At 40.5% G+C, this 12,596-nt stretch overlaps 1 protein-coding gene across 3 annotated transcripts in view; it reads right to left on the reverse strand.

Annotated features, from left to right (window-relative positions):
* The window catches only part of CSGALNACT1 (chondroitin sulfate N-acetylgalactosaminyltransferase 1), a 342,071-nt gene that overhangs the window by 30,079 nt on the left and 299,396 nt on the right, over positions 1-12,596 (reverse strand). The window lies entirely within an intron of this gene.

Consider the following 12,596-nt stretch of genomic DNA (forward strand, 5'->3'; position numbering starts at 1 on the left):
TATGTATCTTACGGAGAAAACAATGAAATTTAAACGTGCAGATCTAGTAAATGAAACTCAGACACAAGAGGCTACAGGTCTGATCTGCCACAGGCTTAGCCCATCGGGGTCACCTAGTGTCATGGAAAGGTCACTGGGGCCTTATTACCCTTCTTTGCCATAAGAAGTCTATGAAGTACAGAAGACATAAACATAGATTCCATTTTACAGATGAGAAAGCTAAAATCCAGAGAAGGTGAGAAAAGAATCCTTGTCTATGAGCTTTCCTGCGTGTGCCAAACACAGTCTTCAAGACCGAATGAGCAAAGGTAAAAGATTCTTTCATGTAGGGCTCCAGAAACCTTTCTTCATACCTCAAGGGAATGACCAGGCTGGAGCGCAGCTGCTCTGTGCACCTTCCCTGGGTCGCACCTTCCCGAGCACCCACAATCACCTGCACTACTTCCCTGTCTCTCCTCCCTGTGACCAATTGTCCCAGGTACCTGGCACCTCAGGCTCCAGGGTCCTGACAGCCCTCTTTGGGCCAGGCCTCTGGCTCTGGACTGGTCTAGACCTACTTTCTCTACCAAAGCTTATTTATTTGCCTATGTCCTGCTCTCTAAATGGTAACACCTAGCTAATCTGGTAAGATACTCCGCTGAGGGTTTACCGCATATACATTTGTGATATGTGCATAAATTAGGTATGTGTATATGAACATATGTGTGTATATGTGTAAGTACATGTGTGTAAATATGTGTGTACATGTATGTGTACACATATATGTGTGTGCACAGTTTAAATAAGAGTTTTCTGGAAGCAAATTAATGAAAGATTCTACTGGTTGGATATTTTGTGATATTTTGACATTTTGCATGTCCTTCCTTTTTATTCCTTTTGTCTCTATATTCACTACTTTCCTTAACCCCCCAAACAACAGTCCACATAACAGCTTTCTGAAAATCCCTGAGCTCTAACTGCGAGGCTAATTTATTCAATGTTTTTTGTTTTTTGTTTTTTGTTTTATAATGCCATCAAAAAGAAGTGACTGCCTCGCTGGGAGAAATCCAAAGATGTAGGAGATCTGGTTCCTCTGCTCAACATGCTTGGGAAATAAAATGAACTCAAATAAAATAATGACACCTCATGGCACAAATAACAAGGAGACAGTTCAGAAAACACAGCAAATCCTATCAGCTGGAATGGCTGGGGCCTGAAGGAGGGTTAGGGTAGAGGAAGAGAAGAGGAAGAAGAGAATCCCAGATGGAAGAAATATCAGGGAAGATGATATTGACCCGAGGCTAGAAGCATGCAGGACTCGTCCTGGTCACAGGCTTGGTTCTGAGAATCTGTTTCTTTCCCGTGAATTAAAGGTAAGAGCTGCCTCTGAAATGCAGTCTGATGGCAGAGCTCTTAGACAGACAAGGAACCAGGAACAGAGGCCCAGCATGTGACAAAGTGCTTGCTTCAAACTGAGAGCTCCCTCACAGCCTCAGTCCCTGCAGTCTAAACCATACCTACTGACAACAAAATTCTCTTCCATAAAAGATCTCTTTTGCTAACTTGCCAGATAATGCTTTAACTTTCTTTGCCAGGGTAGAATAAAAGAACACACAGGGAGCCAAGCACCAGGAAAAATGTGCTTTCAAAATGCATGTGTAGTTGGAAAAAATTTATCCTAGAATCAGGAGAGGATCACCCGCTGAGCCTGCATAAAAAGCATTCTTGTTTTTCTAGTAACATCTTTGCTGGCATTTAAAAATCTATTCAAAGCACTTCCCTGTTTTCAAGGAATAAAACAGAGATACACTGGCCCTTCACACTTCTTTCGCCAGCTGAGGCTTCCCAAAAAGGCAAAGCAGAATTGGTTCTGAGGTGCTCCTCCAGGGTTCCATTTCATTTACTCATTTTTCCCTTCCTTCCTTCCTTTAACAAACAATAACCAAACAAGCAACATACTACGTGGCAGATGCTCTACCAGGGGATCTTAAAAAAATGGATAAAACATTTCTGCCCTTGATAAGTTATCTATCTACTGTACATAACTAAAACTACCTAGAACACAATAAACAAATGCTCTACGAGAGAATGAGCACAAGTACTATGGAAACACCATCACCAATCTGTCTGAATGTGTGATTTTTATATTTTTCAAAATAATTCTCACTAGACTCCATCACCTGGGACAATGTGTGTGAGAAAATAGTGTGTATGTGGGTGACTGTGTATGTGGAGATGTCTGTGTTTTGGTGTGATTGTTTATGCCTGGATCCTCCGAGCTAACTTAGGTGCCCCTGAGAGCACATCTCTATAATGACCATGGTCAGGTTACAGCAAAGCCATATAAGTGTCAGGGAACCCCAGCTTCCTAAGAACCCTTCAGGGAAGCTCTTCATTTCACATGGATGCTTTCTTTGTATTAGCTCCACAATCCTACTTACAACATAGTGTACAATATAGTGATTAAACAATTCTACACATTCCTCAGTGCCCATCAAGATGACTGTACTCTTAATCCCCTTCACCTATTTCACCCATCCCCCACCCACCTCCTCTGTGGCAACCATCAGCTTGTTCTCTGTATTTAAGAGTCTGAGGTTTGGGGCACCTGGGTGGCTCAGTCGGTTAAGCGTCGGACTTCGGCTCAGGTCATGATCTCACGGTCCGTGAGTTCGAGCCCCGCGTCGGGCTCTGTGCTGGCAGCTCAGAGCCTGGAGCCTGCTTCAGATTCTGTGTCTCCCTCTCTCTCTGGCCCTCCCCCGTTCATGCTCTGTCTCTCTCTGTCTCAAAAATAAAGAAACATTAAAAAAATTAAAAAAAAAAGAGTCTGAGGTTTTTTTTGCTTGTCTCATTTTTCTTTGTTCATTTGTTTTGTTTCTTCCACATATGAGTGAGATCATATGGTATTTGTCTTTCTCTGAGTTATTTCACTTAGCATAATATTCTCTAGCTTCACCCATGTTGTTGCAAATGGCGAGATCTCATTCTTTTTTATGGATGAGTAATATTCCATTGTGTACTTATACCACATCTTCTTTATCCATTCATCTATGGAGGGATATTTGGCTGCTTCCATAATTTGGCTATTGCAACAATGCTTCAATAAACATAAGAGGCACATATCTTTTTGAATTACTGTTTTCATTACTGTTTTATTTTGGGGGGTAAATACCAGAAGTGGAATTACTGGGTCATATGGCAATTCTATTTTTATTTCTAGATGAACCTCTACATTGTTTTCCAAATGCCTGCTCCAATTTGCATTCCCACAAACAGCCCATGAGGATTCCTTCTTCACACCCTCACCAATACTTGTTATTTCTTGTGTTTTTTTTTATTTTAGCCCTTCTAGTGGGTATAAGGTGATATCTCATTGTGTTTTTGATTTGCGTTTCTCTGATGTTGAGTGATGGTGAGCATCTTTTCATGTGTTTGTTGGCCATCTGTATGTCTTCTTTGGAAAAATGTCTATTTCTGGTCCTCTACCCATTTTTTAGTCAGATTATTTGTTGTTGTTGTTGTTTGGTTTTGAGTTGTATAAGTTAATTATATATTTTGGCTATTAACCCGTTATCAAATATGTCATTTGCAAATATCTTCTAGTAAATGAATTCAGTAAAGTAATAGGATACAAAGTTAATATATAGAAATCAGTTATATTTCCATACACTAATAAGGAAGCAGCAGAAAGAGAAATTAACAAAAACAATCCCATTTACAACTCCACCAAAAATAATTAAATACCTAGGAATAAACTTAACCAAGATAGTGAAAGAATTGTACTCTCAAAACTATAAAATACTGTTGAAATAAACTGAAGATGACACAAACAAATGGAAAGATTTCTATACTCATGGATTGGAAGGACCAATATTCTTAAAACGCCCATACTATCCAAAGCAACTTACATATTTAATGCAATCCCTATCAAAATACCAACAACGTTTTTCACAGAACCAGAATTAATAATACTGAAATGTGTACGGAATCACAAAAGACACTGAATAGCCAAAGCAATAAGAAAGAAGAAAAAGCTAGAGGTATCACAATCCCAGATTTCAAGATATGCTACAAAACTATAATGATCAAAACAGTGTGGTCCTGGCACAAAAATAAGACACACAGATCAATGAAAGAGAATAGAGCCCAGAAACAAACCCATGATTATATGGTCAATTAAGCTTCAATGAAGCAGGAGAGAATATACAATGGTAAAAAGACAGTCTCTTCAACAAATGGTGTTGGGAACACTGGACAGACATGCAAAAGAATGAAACTGGACCACTTTCTTACTCCATACACAAAAATAAACCCACAATGGATTAAAGGCCTAAATGTGAGACCTAAAACCATGAAACTCCTAGAAGAAAACACAGGCAGTAATTTCTTTGACATTGGCCACAGAAACATTTTTCTAGACATGTCTCCTCAGGCAAGGGAAACAAAAGCAAAAGACTACACCAAAATAAAAAGCTTTTGCTCAGGGAAGGAAACCAACAACAAAACAAAAAGGCAACCCACAAAGACCTTGTCTTTTGAAGACATTTTTTTCCTGGAAAACAACAGTTCCTTCTCCCAGGGGATATTGTACCACAGAGTACAGGGACTAATTAAGATATATTTATATTTGCAGTCAGAAAACACATATCCTAGTCACTTACACACCTATATTTTTATTTCTCAAGAGGCTAAAAGCACATCACAGTCTTTGAGTTCTGTTACTAATCTGAACGAGGTAGAAAGAGGTAGTTGACCTTCGCTTACACTCTCAGTACATAGGTAAAGAAAGGAGTTCCAATGACCTGCCCAAGCTCTGGAGGCAGCCAGGCATAAAATCCAGGTTTCTTAAGGACCAGCCTGATATTTGTATACCTAAGGTTACCCTAGCAGGATGAAGGATGTACCTATGAAATCTCACAGCTTTGGTCTTAATCGGTCTAGGACTCTACCACAAAGCTCAGTGAGTTTGTGTGGCCAGGAGGAGCATGGAGGAACCCTCAACAAAACTCCAAATGTAAATTGGCCATGGGGAAGGACTGTTCAACTTGCATTCCTGATGGGAGTAGTCAGGTATGACTGGGCAGTCTGGTGGACTGGGGGACAGGGTAACCCAAGGACTATGTGGACGAAGTGCTGTACTCTTAGGGAGAGAATTCATCCCAAAGGGGTTCTCAACTTCAGCACCACTGACATTTTGAACCATATAATTCCCTACTGTGGAAGGAGTTTCCTGTGCATTTCAGGATGCCCAGCAGCATCCCTGGCCTCTACTCACCAGATGTCAGTAACACCCCCAAACCCCCACCTCAGCTGTGACAACCAAAAATGTCTCCAGACTTTACCCAACGTGCCACAGTAGAAGGTGCAAAATAGCTCCCCTGGTCAGAACCACAATCTTAAGGAAGAATCAGGTTCAGTAAAACACTTGAGTCATCAGAGGTATGTGATTGTGAAACAATGTGCATCCCCAGTGTTATCCCTGCTCTTCAGCTGGCTCCTGTGGACTCATGGGTGAGTCCTAGAAAGATATGGGGCTTCAGGAAACACTGAAAGGCTCTCTTTACAGAAAACAAGATTATGAGGGGGTGTCAGGAACTCAAGCCAGGACTTTTGGGGAATAAACATGGCAGTGTTGGCACAGTGATGGCTGCACCAGCAGCTTCCGTGGCATTAGTGAGTGCCAACAACTCTGTTGTCAGAGCAGTGAGTTTGCTTCATGCAGCTGATGCCTGGGCAGTCAGTGGAAGCTGAACTTATATTTGAGGATATGTGAAACGTCCCTGAGGGATTACTAGAAAGACTGGGAGTGCATAAGAGGTTGTACATCTTGCCACAGAAGATGAAAGAGAGAGACAGAGGAAGACTATGTTTTCATATAATTAGGGGTACTTGTTTTTATACCTCAGATTAAGTGGCTAGTGGAAACATGGACTCAAAAAGATTTACTGAGTAACTTTGTTGTGCAATGCATTATTCTCATTGGAATAAGATTTTTTTTTTAAATAATCATTAATGGTGCCTGTAGGGGGACCAACCACCCAGGTTTGCCTGGGATTCTCCAGGTTTTAGCACTGAAAGTCAATATACCAGGAAACTCCTCAGTCTCAAGCAAACTGGTACAACTGGTCACCCTACTTGCCTCAGGGATCTGACAGCATATTGGAAAGAATGAACAGCTGAAGAGTATAAGGCAGGATGGACTCTCTGCAGCAACACTTTGGAGGTCTAACGAGTCAAGGGGCTGAGAAGAGTATGATTAATTCCTATTGAGTGATGGAGAAGGGGTATCATGGAAGAGGAGTATTCAAGCTGAGCCTTGACAGGTAAGAGGCTCCACACAGGTAGAGAGGAGCAGAGAAAGGGTTTCATTGGCTAAGAAGGCATAGATGCAAGGAAATTATGTTACTATTCTTTTCTAAATCAATTTTCTACTCAAATATATCAGGTATGAGAAGAAAATCTATTATTTAGCTTTAATTATATCCCATGCAAATGAGATAATACATAATGGCCCATTAGACTCCAAATGCTACCTAAGGTCTGCACTGACAACAAGAGAAAACTGCTTAGCCAAAAGGCATTAGAAAAGAAGACCACATTCTATCCTGAAGAGGGAAAAAGTATGTGATGGGGGCCTTCCGAAATCTGGCTATAAAAAATAATATTCATCTTTGGTTTGGTGGGTCTTTTCCATCCCCTCACCTCGAGCTAAATTACTATACAGTTCCTGGATTTCATTATTTCAGTAGTCTGATCAGTGTCACGAAATGAGACTGATTTTGACTTTCAACCAACCAATTGGGTGCCCATTTCAGAATAGCAAATGAAATCATTTCCAGCTGATCATTTTCTAGTCTGGGGTAGATGTTTTCACATAATCTGTGGCTCACATGAAATAAGAAAGAACCTCTATTAGGTCCCCAAATAGACACTTTTCTTCAAGTAAGGTGAATGATGTAGATTACTTCTTCTCAAACATACAAACCCTAAAACCTTCCTGGGTGCAACACTGGTGTGTGAATAGAGAAAGGGCCCACGGGAGACGTAGAGGGGCATGAGTGGGAGGGAGGATGATACCGTGGAAACTACATTAGTTTCCTATATTCCTATATTTGATGATGACTTGAAGCCTTTCTGTTACACTCTAAAGTCTACCAGCTTAGCCCTACCCTCAAGGCTCATTTCACTCTCAGAGAGTCTCTAGACATTGTTTTTTAAAAATCCAGAAATCTCCAGGACCTCTTCAATGATTCTAGCAGAAAAGGGATTTAAAAATCATTAAAGAAAATTTAAGTAAAAGATTTCCCTGATATTGCCTTAAAATATAAATGCCTAGAGAGGGATGAGAGAAGAGTAAGAAAGAAAGAACATAAAATAAAAATAACTACTAAAGTCTGAGGAGAATCATAGCAACACGAAAAAGTGTTCTCAGACCAGCTGGAAGTAGTCAAAATAAAAATCAAGCAAACTTGAAATGAACTGGGAAAGATTTTTAAAAATCATAAAAAAATCATTTGAATAAAAATCTATTTTTTTCTGGGACAGGCTCAGAAATAAGGATGCAAAGACAATCTAAAGCTTTGTTATTATGAGTTTCTTCCTGCTATCACTAACTACACCATGAAATAACTGATGAGCTTAAACCCAATAACCCAGAAGCCAAGGGAAACTAAACAGCCAAAAAGCAAATACAAGGATAATTTCAAAGGGACATCAGGTGATTAAAGAAAAAGAAGAAGAGTACGAGGAGGACAAAGAAGTGGATGGAGGAGGAGGAGGAAGAGGAGGAGGCATCAGGTTTTAAGTTAACATGCTGTTGGTCAAAGGGAAACAGATACAAACAGGGGCTAAATGTGAAGCAAGGTTCCTGGGTACGCTCTCTCTATTCTTGGCCACAGGTAAAGGAATCCTGATGATGAAGTCCCCCAGACCCCAGGTGAGGCATGTGGGGCATTCCTGGGAGGGAAACAGCATGTGGAAACCGTGAGGTTCCCCCATGGGCCAGGACTAGGTCGATAGCAAGGGAGAACAAGCCTGCCAGGGTAAAAAGGCATCGCATCTCCATGAACAACAGTGGAGTCACTGAGCACACCAGTCACAAAGCAGCAGCCAGCAGCCAGATTGGGGGGTTGTTGTTCCTGTGAACTGCACTCCTACTCAGGGAGATGACAATATTGAAGCTCTGGCTTCATAATTTCTTGTAAATCCTAGGAATATCACTCATTTAATGCTTACTGCCTCTTAAATAAAGGCCATTAAGATCTAGTGCTAGGAAGAAGCTTTTCTCCCCCAACAAATAACACCCTTCTCTCCAATAACTACTGAGGGCTGAAGTTAAACTAGCCTTAGTTTTCCCCTCTTCCCTTTGTCTGCCAGCAACTTTGGAGCTGACATTTTTGACAATCTGCAGTCTGCCTTTAGTCCCAGCTTCCAGGTACATTCTACATTTTTAATGAGTCTTTCTCCACTGACCTTTATAAAAATGGTTTTATTGAATTTTTAGTTTTTGTAAATACAAATAATTTTTAGGGTTAGTTGAGATGATTAAAATAATGAGACTAGGGGTGCCTGGGTGGCTCAGTTGGTTAAGCATCCGACTTGGGCTCAGGTCATGAATCTGCAGTTTGTGGGTTCAAGCCCCACATCGGGCTTTGTGCTGACAGCTCAGAGCCTGGAGTCTGCTTCAGATTCTGTGTCTCCCTCTCTCTCTCTCTCTCTGTACCTCCTCTGCTCACCCTCTGTCTCTCTCTCTCAAAAGTAAATAAACATTAATTTTTTTTTTAATAAATAAAATAAAATAATGAGAGTAAATATCTTAGTCCATATACTCTATGTATCCAGGAATCAATTTTGTCCCCAGGACCCATACCCAACACAGGTCTGGAGCATGAAAACTTGGCCTTTGTTCCTTGTAGATTCTACCCCATGCCTGGTCATCACCCCAAGTGATCTGATTCCTCAGACCCAGTCTTCCCTACGGGCCACTCTCTCTGGGGAATTCCAGGTTCTACATCTCTTTCTTCTGTCCAAGAAGGCATATTTGTTATAATTCTTAGCCATTTAGGTCTTTTCTAGGTAAGTAATTAGCAAAACAATGCTGAAGTGAAAAACAAAACAAAGCCCTAAATCTATGTGTCATAAGGAGTGTCAGGGCTGCAAGGGGATCCATCTGGACCAGTACTTAGATTTTACAGAAGATACAAAAGCCCAGATATATGAAGCAACTTGTAAAAGATTCCTCATTCAAATGGATCAGAACAAAGGGCATTTACATTTTAAAGGACATGCAGGGGAAGGATAATGTTTTAAATAAATTAATCTCATATAGTGATCACTGCAAACCAGGTACCAAAAATAGTGGCAAATATCAAGTATTGCTACCAATAAATGACTAATGAACATGACATAATCTTCAAAGACGACAGTGGAAGAAACGGAAGATTCTATTCTCCCCTCATGTGGCTTCCAGTCCTAGACACTTCCTCCAGAAGAGCTAGGGAAGCAGCCAGGGCAGTGATAAAGTGGCTCCAAGGAATGGCTGGTCTGGGGAGAGACAGGGGGCCCCAACTCCCACTTCAGGATCTCGGTGAAGGAAGAGCCAAAGCAGAATATGTGGTCTCTCCACATTGTGTGGAAAGTAGAGAAGGACGGTAAGGCTGTTCTCATTACACTTTGTGAACTAACACCTGTAAAAAAGGTGGAGTGGGCAGGAGCAAAAGAATAAAGATGACCAAGGGTACCTGGGTGGCTCAGTCGGTTAAGCGTCCAACTCTTAATTTAGGCTCAGGTCATGATCTCACGTTCGTGGCATCAAGCAGTGTGTCAGGTTCTGCACTGACAGGGTGGACTCTGCTTGGGATTCTCTCCCTCTCTCTCTGCCCCTCCCCTGCTTGTGTGTGTGTGTGCTCTCTCTCTCAAAATAAATACTTAAAAAAAAAAAGGTGACCACAGTTAGTGCAGATCCTTCTTAAAAGCAGAAAGAGGAGAAAGGATGGGAGATGCTGACAGATGAAGCATCTTACATGTACCCCCACAACACAGACACACACACACACACACACACACACACACACACAGAGCCAATCATTAAACAAAAGGCTAAAACCTTATCTTCTTTCCTCTTTTTGATTTGTGGGAGTGGAAAGAGCTGCTGAAGACAATAGGTGAAGGTAAGAAAAGTAAGCAAAGAGAGCGGATTCTCTCTGATGTTCCAGGCCTTAGCCCTCCACTGAGGGCCTGTTCTGAGAGCCAAATCATCTTCCACTCTAGTACAAAGACCCATCCACCACTAGACAGAGTGAGCCTAGCACAGCTCACATCCATCCCAGGGCACAGAAGAGCCACAGGAATTGGGAATCTTCAACAAAAGCTGTACAAAGCCTCCACTGAGTTCTTTCTCTCCTTCCCGTGTTCTTGGGAGACTGTAAATACAGCAAATAAAACAAATACACTACCCTCAGAACATAGCCAGGAGTGGGATACAAACAGTTCTCCATCAAGTTGGGGAGGTAGGCAAGGAGAACCCATCCACACAAAGTCAGAGCAAATGGCCTGTGTGGCCATCTGCATGCCATGCAGAAGGAGGCTGAAGAGACACCTCACAGCAACCGTGCTTCAGGAACAGTAACACAATTTAAGGAAGAAAGAAAAAGATATTAATAAGAAAGCAATAGCATTAAAAAAAAAAACCTAGTCTAGAAGAAAATACAATTCAAACAGAAGAAAACGTCTTACAAATGTTTCACACTTCCTTAATAATGTGAATTCAATAAAAAATTCAAAGAAGCAATGATAAAAACAACAGATTAAAAGGCACATTCTGTGCTAAGAAAGTGAGTTGAGAGCCCGAACAGACAAAAGTGATAAACTAAAAATAGCAAGGTACAAAATAGAGACATCTGAAAACCAAATTACTCACCTAAAAGAAAAGGCTGTGTAAAAGCAGATAATAGACAAAGGATTACAAAACAGAGAGAAGCTGATAAATGGGGGAGGTCTGTGAAATACGCAACTGTGTCTGTAAAGCAGAGACACCAACAAGCCAAGCAGGAGAGGTATTCACAATTAAAACACCAAAAAATTTTCCTGACATGGAAGAATCCACAAAACAAAAAAGAAAACTCGATTAAGCACAGGAAAATCTCAGAGAAAACAACAGACACTGAGAGGAGACCTGTCCTGATTAAGCTATTAGGATTCAAGACTAAAGAAGGAATTCTTCAGGCAAAAATTTTCGGGAGAGACCAAAAAAGTCGTCCTGACGCTTCTCCACAGTATCATTGGATGCCAGAGGAATGTCTACAACATCCTGAGGAAAGAGTGTCCTGAGGATTTTAAGTCCAGCCAAGTGATCCTTAAACTAAAATGACCATAAGCAGACTCTACTCTCAAGCACTTACAACCCTTCTTCTTTTTTATAATTTTTTTAATGTTTATTTAGTTTTGAGAGACAGAACAAGAGCAAGGGGGGTGCAGAAAGAGAAGGAGACACAGAATCTGAAGGAAGCTCCAGGTTCTGAGCTGACAGCACAAAGCCCAACATGGGGCTCGAACTCACGGACCACAAGACCATGACCTGAGCCAAAGTCAGACACCAAACCAGCTGAGCCACCCAGGGGCCTTAATTTACAATGCTTCTAGGAAACCTTTCTTGCCTGTGCACCATAGCCAACCATGACCTCAGGATTGCAGCCGCTCCTGCCAGGGCTGCTGGCAAGGACACAAAACCCACCCAAATACCAGCTCTGTGGGTACAAAACAGAACATAAAGGCTGCAAACCCCGATGAGGTAAAAACAATAAATGGGATGTAGGAGAGGGAGAAAGTATAACTGCTGATTTCCTCTTGTTATTGTAATTTTTCAGTCAATCTGTTCTAAAGTTAAAAATATGAAGCAAAAAAATACATAGTAATTCCAATATTTTCTGTTTTGTGAAACCTTTTTTTAAGAAATTTTTTACAGAGATCTCTTCAGAACTAATTACCTCTTACAGCAGAAAAACATTTTCTTTTTGTTTTTTTTTTTTTAAGTTTATTTATTTGACAGAGACCAGGACAGCATGGGGGAGGGGCAGAGAGCGAGGGAGAGAGAGAATTCAAATGAGAAACATTTTCTTAAAGACCAGAAATTTCTTCAGTTATACTTCAGATTTGTTTCTATAAATTAATTCAGGTAAAATTGTAATTATTTAATTACAAGCAGAATATATAGTATATCTCATGTTATATTAAATTATTTCTAGTTAGCAAGTTATTCTTCTATGTGCATATATTCAAAGAAAAGTACCTATAATGGAGTTTAATTAATGTTAAGAATGATTAATTGGGGGAGGGAAGGCCGGGAGTTTTTAAATAATTCATTCCTTGTGTTCTGTATTGTTTAAATACCTTATAATAGCTATATATCACTTTTGTAAACTAAAAATCCATGTTTAAATTATAAGAGCCAAAAATAAAATCTTTCGTTGAATTTTTAAACAAAACATAAAACATATGGTAACTACATAAAAATTTACAAACCAGAATTCAAAAGAAGGAAACAAAAGTCACTCATGATGCCATCTTCAGGGCCAACCAGAGTTAGTATCTTCTAATCTTGGGATGGAAGGGATTTCATA

This window comes from Prionailurus bengalensis, chromosome B1 (genome assembly GCF_016509475.1).
Source record: "Prionailurus bengalensis isolate Pbe53 chromosome B1, Fcat_Pben_1.1_paternal_pri, whole genome shotgun sequence".
Taxonomy (NCBI): Eukaryota; Metazoa; Chordata; class Mammalia; order Carnivora; family Felidae; genus Prionailurus; species Prionailurus bengalensis.